We start from the raw sequence: 9,076 nt of genomic DNA, 5'->3' as shown, positions 1-9,076 counted from the left end.
ACAACTATTCGAATCTGGCAGCGAGTCTTTTGTTCCCACTGGTGAAATCTCCTGTTTTCTCTGGCTTACCATTCATTTCACGGAGCATGGATGCACGCATCTTTACGAAACAGATAGGCTTTTGAGAAGCTACATGAACCCATGATTCTAAATTGCATCATATTTTTTTTAAAAAAATTCAAGGACATCTTGATACTTAAAGGAATCGCTGGCACATCTACTTGTGAAGGGGATACAGCTTTTGCTTTAAAACCATCTGCCACATCAATGTTTTGCAAGCGTGAGGTTTTACAGATTGTGTTTTCTTCAGCTGAGGGCCACGGGTTCAGCCTCCTTGGCCTATGACTGACTCAACTAATGTCACTGGATCACAAAGCTGATTCCACAGGCAAACTCTGCTTATCCCTCTCGCAGAGCGCAGTTAAGACAGCCTCCTTGGGGTTTCATGATTTTTACTCATTGACGAATGATTTACGAGAAGCAAAAGAAAATACAGAATTGGTGTACCTTTCCCAACAAATGAAAATGGTCTTAAGGATAACCTGTAAAGGATGAATCAGTGAAGCCTTGAAAATAAACCTTCAGTCCCACCACCCCCAATTCCCTTGCACAAACGCAGGAAGTTGAGGATCCCACATTTCCTTCTCTTTGTACAATGTCCCCTCCATTTCTTGAGGAAAAGGCTAGAGTCTCTTGGCGAGGGCAGCGCTGCATTTAGTGCTATCATCCACATTATTAACAAATGCCTGGCGGCTGTAATTGAGGGTTTCCTTCCTTCTCCGTTTCTGTATCTTGCCTTTTTCTCTCCATGCCTCTTTGCCTCTTTGCCTTAGTGTGGCAGAAGCCAGACCTAGCCTGCCAAACTTCCTGGCTTTTCTTTTCTGAAAGCCTGATTCCTAAAAGGAAGATAGAATTTAAAGAAAGGAGCAGAATGTATTTAAGAAATGGGTCACGGTGAGATGTGAAGTCTCATTCATATGAGGAAGAGTTTCTCCTGGTCTGGAGGCAGGGATAGGTCCTGAGGTCCCAGGGAAGGGTGGCTCCCTGATTCCACCCTGAGGAGGCAGAGAAATCCCCAGGAGGAAGAGTGGTGGTGTGTTTAGGGAGGAGAAACTGCAGGCCTGGGGCTCACAACTTCCACAAAGATCCCCATGCCTCCAGAGGGCATAGGAGCAGCTGAGAACTGCTGGGTGTCAGAAACCACTGGGGGCCTCGGTGGTGGGGTGTTGGTAAGACCATGACAGACCCCACAGCTAATGACCCTTGCCTTTCTAGACACTGTATAAGCCTTCCTGAATCTGATGCAGCCCTGGGAAGGAGAGGAGAGCCTAACAATGACAAAAATAAAATGCCCCGGGGGCTCAGAGTTGCTATAAAGAAAATCTAAATCAAGTTACATTTAGTTCTCACCTGAGTCTGAGGACACGGATTCATATCAACTACTCATTCTGATGGCAAATACCAACTTGTCGTCTTTTTTTTTTTTTTTTTCTATACAAGCAGGTAGAGTCACGTCCCTGGACTTACAACTAGAAGAGATAGTGCTGTGTGAGCAAATATTATTCCCAATGGGGAAACACTGAGCCTTTCCCCTAAGATCAGAAACATGACAGGGATGTCCACTCTCACCACCGCTATTCAACATAGTACTAGAAGTCCTAGCCTCAGCAAACAGGCAACAAATAGAAATAAAAGGCATTCAAATTGTCAAAGAAGAAGTCAAACTCTCCCTCTTTGCAGATGACATGATACTGTACATAGAAAACCCAAAAGACTCCTCCCTAAGAATGCTAGAACTCATACAGCAATTCGGCAGTGTGGCAGGATACAAAATCAATGCCCAGAAACCAGTGGCATTTCTATATACTAACAATGAGACTCAAGAAAGAGAAATTAAGGAGTCAATCCTGTTTACAATTGCACCCAAAAGCATAAGATACCTAGGAATAAACCTAACCAAAGAGGTAAAAGATCTATATCCTAAAAACTACAGAACACTTCTGGAAGCAATTGAGGAAGACACAAAGATATGGAAAAATATTCCATGCTCATGGATTGGAAGAATTAGTATTGTGAAAATGTCTATGCTACCCAGGGCAATTTAGACGTTCAATGCAATTCCTGTCAAATTACCATGGACTTTCTTCAGAGAGTTGGAACAAATAATCTTAAGATTTGTGTGGAATCAGAAAAGACCCCGAATAGTCAGGGGGCTATTGAAAAAGAAAACCAGATCTGGGGGCATCACAATGCCAGATTTCGAGTTGTACTACAAAGTTGTGATCATCAAGACAGTGTGGTACTGGCCCAAAAACAGACACATAGATCAGTGGAACAGAATAGAGAACCCAGAAATGGGCCCTCAACTCTATGGTCAACTAATATTTGACAAAGCAGGAAAGACTATCCACTGGAAAAAGGACAGTCTCTTCAGTAAATGGTGCTGGGAAAATTGGACAGCCATGTGCAGAAGAATAAACTTCTCTTCTAATCGAACTCCAATAAGACCACTCTCTTACACCAGACACAAAGATAAACTCAAAATGGATGAAAGATCTAAATGTGAGACAAGATTCCATCAAAATCCTAGAGGAGAACACAGGCAACACCTTTTTTGAACTTGGCCACAGCAACTTCTTGCAAGATACATCTATGAAGGCAAGAGAAACAAAAGCAAAAATGAACTATTGGGACTTCATCAAGATAAGAAGCTTTTGCACAGCAAAAGAAACAGTCAACAAAACTAAAAGACAACCTACAGAATGGGAGAAGATATTTGCAAATGACATATCAGATAAAGGGCTAGTATCGAAGATCTATAAAGAATTTTTAAAACTCAACAGCAAAGAAACAAACAATCCAATCATGAAATGGGCAAAAGACATGAACAGAAATTTCACCAAAGAAGGCATATACACATGGCCAACAAACACATGAAAAAATGCTCCGCATCACTTGCCATCAGGGAAATACAAATCAAAACCACAGTGAGATACCACCTCACACCAGTGGAATGGCTAAAATTAACAAGACAGGTAACAACAGATGTTGGAGAGGATGTGGAGAAAGGGGAACCCTCTTGCACTGTTGGTGGAAATGTGAACTGGTGCAGCCACTCTGGAAAACCGTGTGGAGGTTCCTCAAAGAGTTAAAAATAGACCTGCCCTACGACCCAGCAATTGCACTGCTGGGGATTTACCCCAAAGACACAGATGCAGTGAAACGCCGGGACACCTGCACCCTGATGTTTCTAGCAGCAATGTCCACAATAGCCAAACTGTGGAAGGAACCTCGGTGTCCATTGAAAGATGAATGGATAAAGAAGATGTGGTCTATATATACATGGAATATTAATATTACTCAGCCATTAGAAACGACAAATACCCACCATTTGCTTCAACGTGGATACAACTGGAGGGTATTATGCTGAGTGAAGCAAGTCAATCAGAGAAGGACAAACAGGGTTTCATTCATTCGGGGAATATAAAAAATAGTGAAAGGGATTAAAGAGGAAAGGAGAGAAAATGAGTGGGAAATATCAGACAGGGTGATAGAACATGAGAGACTCCTAACTCTGGGAAACAAACAAGGGGTAGTGGAAGGGGAGTTGGGCAGGGGGATGGGGTGACTGGGTGACGGGCACTGAGGGGGACATTTGATGGGATGAGCACTGTGTGTTATACTATATGTTGGCAAATCGAACTCCAATAAAAAAATATACAAAAAAAAAAAAAAAAGAGATAGTGTTGTGTGTCACTTTATTCCTGGCCTCAAGGTCACCTGGAAACCTTTGCTCCTTGGGCATCACCTTGACCCTCACTGTTGGGCTCTAAGCTGAGCACTCTATTGCTGTTGTTTTCTGACTCTGCAGGGTTAAGTGACATTGGTTGAAAGAACAGATGGTGAGATTTTTGAATTAGAAGTAGTTATCATGTTTGTTGCAATTTTAGCTTTTGGACCATGAAAGAGAGAGCACATCCGGACCAAATAAAATTCTATGGCAGAGAAAAAGATCCATTTAGGATCAATTATCAGAGGCCCCATAAGATGATGAGCATGACACAATCACCCCATAAGTCAATCTGGCCTTTGTCTCCCAACGTTAAGTGTAGCTGTTCCTGAAATTTATTGTACATAATGCCTATGTCCATTTCCAAATAGTTTCTGGGACCAGTGACAGATGCAACTAAAAATAAAAATGGAAAAATAGTCAAGGGCCCTGTCATGCACATTGGAGCCTCTCTGAAAGATAAAATGTGACCTTTCTCAGTTTTCTCCCTAAATGATCCATAGATGGGTGAATATGGTTAACACATTGAACCTTAATTGAACACCAAAAGCTGGTAGGAAGCATTTGCTCCCCATCCTAGTAAGCCATACAAGCACAGACAAGAGGAACCTTCTGTACTTTTCAGAAGGAAGGCACACTGAACACAAGAGCAAGAGGAGAGGGATAATGAATGGTCCGTGTTGTTGGTGAAGAAAACGTACGTGCTGAGACTGTGTCTTCATTTTAATCTACTGTTTCCTCAGGCAGTGTAAGGACATGACAATCATCAGGTTGCTGTGGTCAGCTGCAGGTTTCCTGCATCAGGATGCCCTTGGGGGACACTACGGGATCCCAGTACGCATGGGAAGGTAGTCCATTTTCTTGTCTCTGTCGGTGGGAAATAGTGAGTGAGGCCAGGAAACAAGTAGGAAGAGGAGGAAAGACCCTCTTGCTACGGAGGAAACAGAGAAGAAACACAGGCCGAGGCCCAAAGAAAAGGTGTAGGGCTATTTATTGTATCGGGCATTGGCCAGGAAGGGTCTCCAGAGAAAGAGAAAGCCCTGCTCAGGGGAATATCCATGTGCTGCACATATTTCTTGCTTCTTCTGCAGCCCAAAGACTGATTCAGGCCTTGCAAGACTGATAGTAGAGTGTGGATCTTTTCTGGACACAAATCTGGACGTTAGGTCCAAGTTAGAGTGCATCTATGGTGGGTGACCCTGCAGGCTCTAATCTAATCTCAAGATCAGAGTGAACTATTAGCCTGGGAATGACAAGTGCTTGGAGAGCTCCCTGTTATTGCTAGAAAAGAGGGACAATTTTTGAGTTATATGCCATGCTCCTTAGCACTCTACACATGATACTGTTTCGTTATCCTCAGAGCCTTGGGAGGTAGATATTGTTACCTTTGTTTTGCTGAAGAGAAAGCTGAGGTACAGGGTGTTACCTGGATTTCTCCCATGGTCACTCAGTTGGCAGTAGTTGTAATAGTGAAATTAGGGAAACAGTTGATGTGGTAGTAATGAAGACCACAACCTCTCTATGTGCTAGGAGTTTTACATGCTACTTACTTCATTTAATGGTCCGACAACCAAGCAAGGTCTACATTATTTTTACAGATTAAAAACCTCAGAAAGTTTCAATAACATGGTCATGATCATTTAAATATTCAACCAAGATTCAAACCCAGTTTGATTCGCTTCAAAGTCCATGCCCTTTCCATGATATCATGATTTCTTTCTTTTTTCTTTCTTTCTTTCTTTCTTTCTTTCTTTCTTTCTTTCTTTCTTTCTTTCTTTCTTTCTTTCTTTCTTTCTTTCTTTCTTTCTTTCTTTCTTTCTTTCTTTCTTTCTTTCTCTTTCTTTCTTTTTTTCTTTTGATTTAACTTATTTGACAGAGAGAAAGAGAGAGAGGTAGAGAGAGCATAAGCAGGGGGAGCAGCAGGCAGAAGGAGAGGGAGAAGCAGACTCCCCACTGAGCAAGGAGCCTGACATGGGGCTCCATCCCAGGACCCTGAGATCATGACCTGAGCCGAAGGCAGATACATGACCGACTGAGCCATCCACAGCTACTCAGCCACCCAGATGCAAAAAAGCACCCTTTGATGCTCTTTTCTAAGTGGAAAATAATTTTTTTCATTAAAAATTATTCAGTAATAATTTTTTTTCATTACCATCTAAACAGAATACCTAAGAGGCCTTTGGATCAAAAGTTGGTAAAAGTTGCTGTGTGCTAGTGCCACTGAGGAGACACGGACAAGGCCTGACTACCTTTAGGTTAGATAGTCTAATCAATGTATTTCATATAAACACAGAAACCGGGATCCCTGGGTGGCGCAGCGGTTTGGCGCCTGCCTTTGGCCCAGGGCGCGATCCTGCAGACCCGGGATCGAATCCCACATCAGGCTCCCGGTGCATGGAGCCTGCTTCTCCCTCTGCCTGTGTCTCTGCCTCTCTCTCTCTCTCTCTGTGACTATCATAAAAAAAAAAAAAAATAAAATAAACACAGAAACCTTGCTAAGGTTAAATAATGAGTGACTGACAACAGTTGAACGCCAGAAAAGAATAGATATCTAATACTATCTGGCTGATATTCCTTGACTTAGTAATTCAAATTTCTTTATGTTTTGCTCTGAATTATACCTCACTGTTTAAGATAGAAAAACTAATGATAGATTCATTTCAAGACACTAAAAAAGGATAATTGAGAAGACTATCTCTCTCTGTTGTCCCTGCCTAAAAATCAGAGTATCAGGACACTGGGTCCTGAGTTCATGGCCCACCTATGGCAGTTTACCTAAACCAGAGGCATAATGTCAAGAGCAGAGTAAGTCTCTGGAACCTGACAACCCCCATGTATATGTGGATGGTGCCCTCTGACAGACGCAGGAGCCCTGAGCCCAGTTTCCTGAGCCACTCCTGCCAGGCATGGATGTGCCAGGACATGTCCCTGCTCTATACTCCATTAGGTAGCATCTCTCCACTGTTTTATTCTCTTTTCTTAACCCCTCCCTTGAAGCAAAAGAGGTTGAAATTATCACTCAAATAAATCATCTTTTGTTTTGAGAGCCTTTTTGTTTTTGATGATCTCAAAACATTTTGCTGAAATCAAAGCTACCCATCTGAAAAGTCAAGCAAAATGCAGTATAAAATGTGTGGCAGTGACAGAGTCTAAATTTCTTGGCAATAGTTGCTACACAGATTAATGTCAGATCTGTGATTCACTCTGAGCAATTCTATAGAATCTTAAAGTGTACAATTTGCTCCCATTTTGTGCTGATACAATCCTATTACTTTTGCATCGCTCCATAGCCCTGTTACTGATGGTCAAAGATGGCGGTAGTGAGGATTTGGAGGCTCCAATTCCCTCAGCTTTGCAGTGTAGATATCCCATCTTTTCCAGAAACTTCTCACAGCACATTTAAGGCAGAAAATAGTCCTTTATGCCATCCCAATTCCCAGGGTGTTTTCTTAGCCTTTTACTTAAAGTTTCAACATATTTGGGCCACAAAGACATCATTTATCTCTCTGGCAAAGTCTACAGTAAAATCAGGCTTTAGCGTTCTGTCTTTGGATACCTTTCCTCTGTGCTTTATTCTGATTCATATTTAGCCCCCCCCTTTTTTTTTACTTTGTGCTAAAGTACCATAGGTACCTGAAGGACACATTGCAGAGGCAATTAGGATGGAGAGAACCCCTTAAATTGATCATCTTGCCACAACTGAAGTTCATTCTTGGAGAGAGGGTGGGAAATATTGCTTTTATCAGATATTAGTATCCACTGTTGGAAATTTTAATGCTATAATTTTCTTGAATATGTTCAGTCCAACCCAACACCTGGTAATATTCAAGGGAAGAAAAATGTTTTTTTGGTTAGTTAAAATCAAAGTCACATGAGCCAGTTAGAAGATCTGCAGTCTCCAACTTTGTTGAGCCCAGTGTAGTAAACTCAGCCTTTGTCTGTGGAAGCATTAGTTTGTAGGTATTAAAACTGAGATATCTGAAAAAGAGATCCATGTCTCTTTTTCTTTCTTTTTTTTTTTTGAAGATTTATTTATTTTTATTTATGATAGACACAGAGAGAAAGAGAGAGGCAGAGACACAGGAGGAGGGAGAAGCAGGCTCCATGCTGAGAGCCCGACGTGGGATTCGATCCCGGGACTCCAGGATCGTGCCCTGGGCCAAAGGCAGGCGCCAAACCGCTGAGCCCCCCAGGGATCCCTCTTTTTCATATAAGGTACAAAGCACACCTTAAAAGAATGTGCTAAGTCCAGTCCTAGTTGGAGACCAGAGAAGGAAGGGAATGGCATCTGACATTGGGCACGTGATGCAGTTGTGAGACCATCTAGATGAGGTTGGAGCTCCCTGAGCATGGGGCTAATGGCATATTCATGTGCTCCCTCTGTGTCTAGGGCAAGGTTGGGGGGTTAGTTTAAAAATGTCATAGCAGAATCTGCAGCCACCTAACAAGGGGAAGTGACAGGAATTCCTCACCCTGCACATCAGAAGCAGAATATCAGGTCTGGCCCTAACTTCAACTCCCATGAGGTGACACCACCACCTCCTTTCAAACTCAATAGCCAATATCTACCAAGGCTTATCCTTTGTCTCTTTAACAGTAGCCCCTCAATTTGGAGAACACTAAGAAATGCAACTATAGTGTTTCTTGTACACTAGAAAACGGTGTAAAAGGCAAGACATTTCTATGCACTGAGCCTACAAATACCTCTATACTGGTCTCCCAGAAAACTAGGGCTTTGAGTAATCTGAATGTTGGTGAATTCATGTTCTTTTAAGCATAACCTGATCAAATAGTTGATAATATTTTTAGTTCCTAGTAGATTCAAAGGACTCATTTTGTTGAGGAAGTGTAACAAGTGTTACTTTAAAGTGTTACGTCAAGGGGCACCTGGGTGGCTCAGTGGTTGAGCGTCTGCCTTTGGCTGGGGTTGTGATCATGGGGTCCTGGGATCGGGTCCCGCATCGGGATCCCTGCAGGGAGCCTGCTTCTCCCTCTGCCTGTGTCTCTGCCTCTCTGTGTGTCTCCCATGAATAAATAAATAAAATCATTAAAAAAAAAAGTGTTACGTCAAGTGTTAGCTGTGCCCTTTCTGGGAATTATTGAAACACAATGAAACCAAATGCAATTAGTGACACAGTGACTGATTTGTACAACATCAAACCATTTCTACTCAACATACACAATCTATAAAGGGAAGCAAATTGCACAGGTTTTCCTAACAGGAGTACATACATGGAGCTGCACATTAGAATAAATGGAGAAAATGCAGATTGTCTTCATTGTCTA

The sequence above is a fragment of the Nyctereutes procyonoides genome, unplaced genomic scaffold (assembly GCF_905146905.1).
Source record: "Nyctereutes procyonoides isolate TBG_1078 unplaced genomic scaffold, NYPRO_anot_genome, whole genome shotgun sequence".
Lineage (NCBI taxonomy): Eukaryota > Metazoa > Chordata > Mammalia > Carnivora > Canidae > Nyctereutes > Nyctereutes procyonoides.
Note: the sequence above shows the minus strand (reverse complement) of the source record.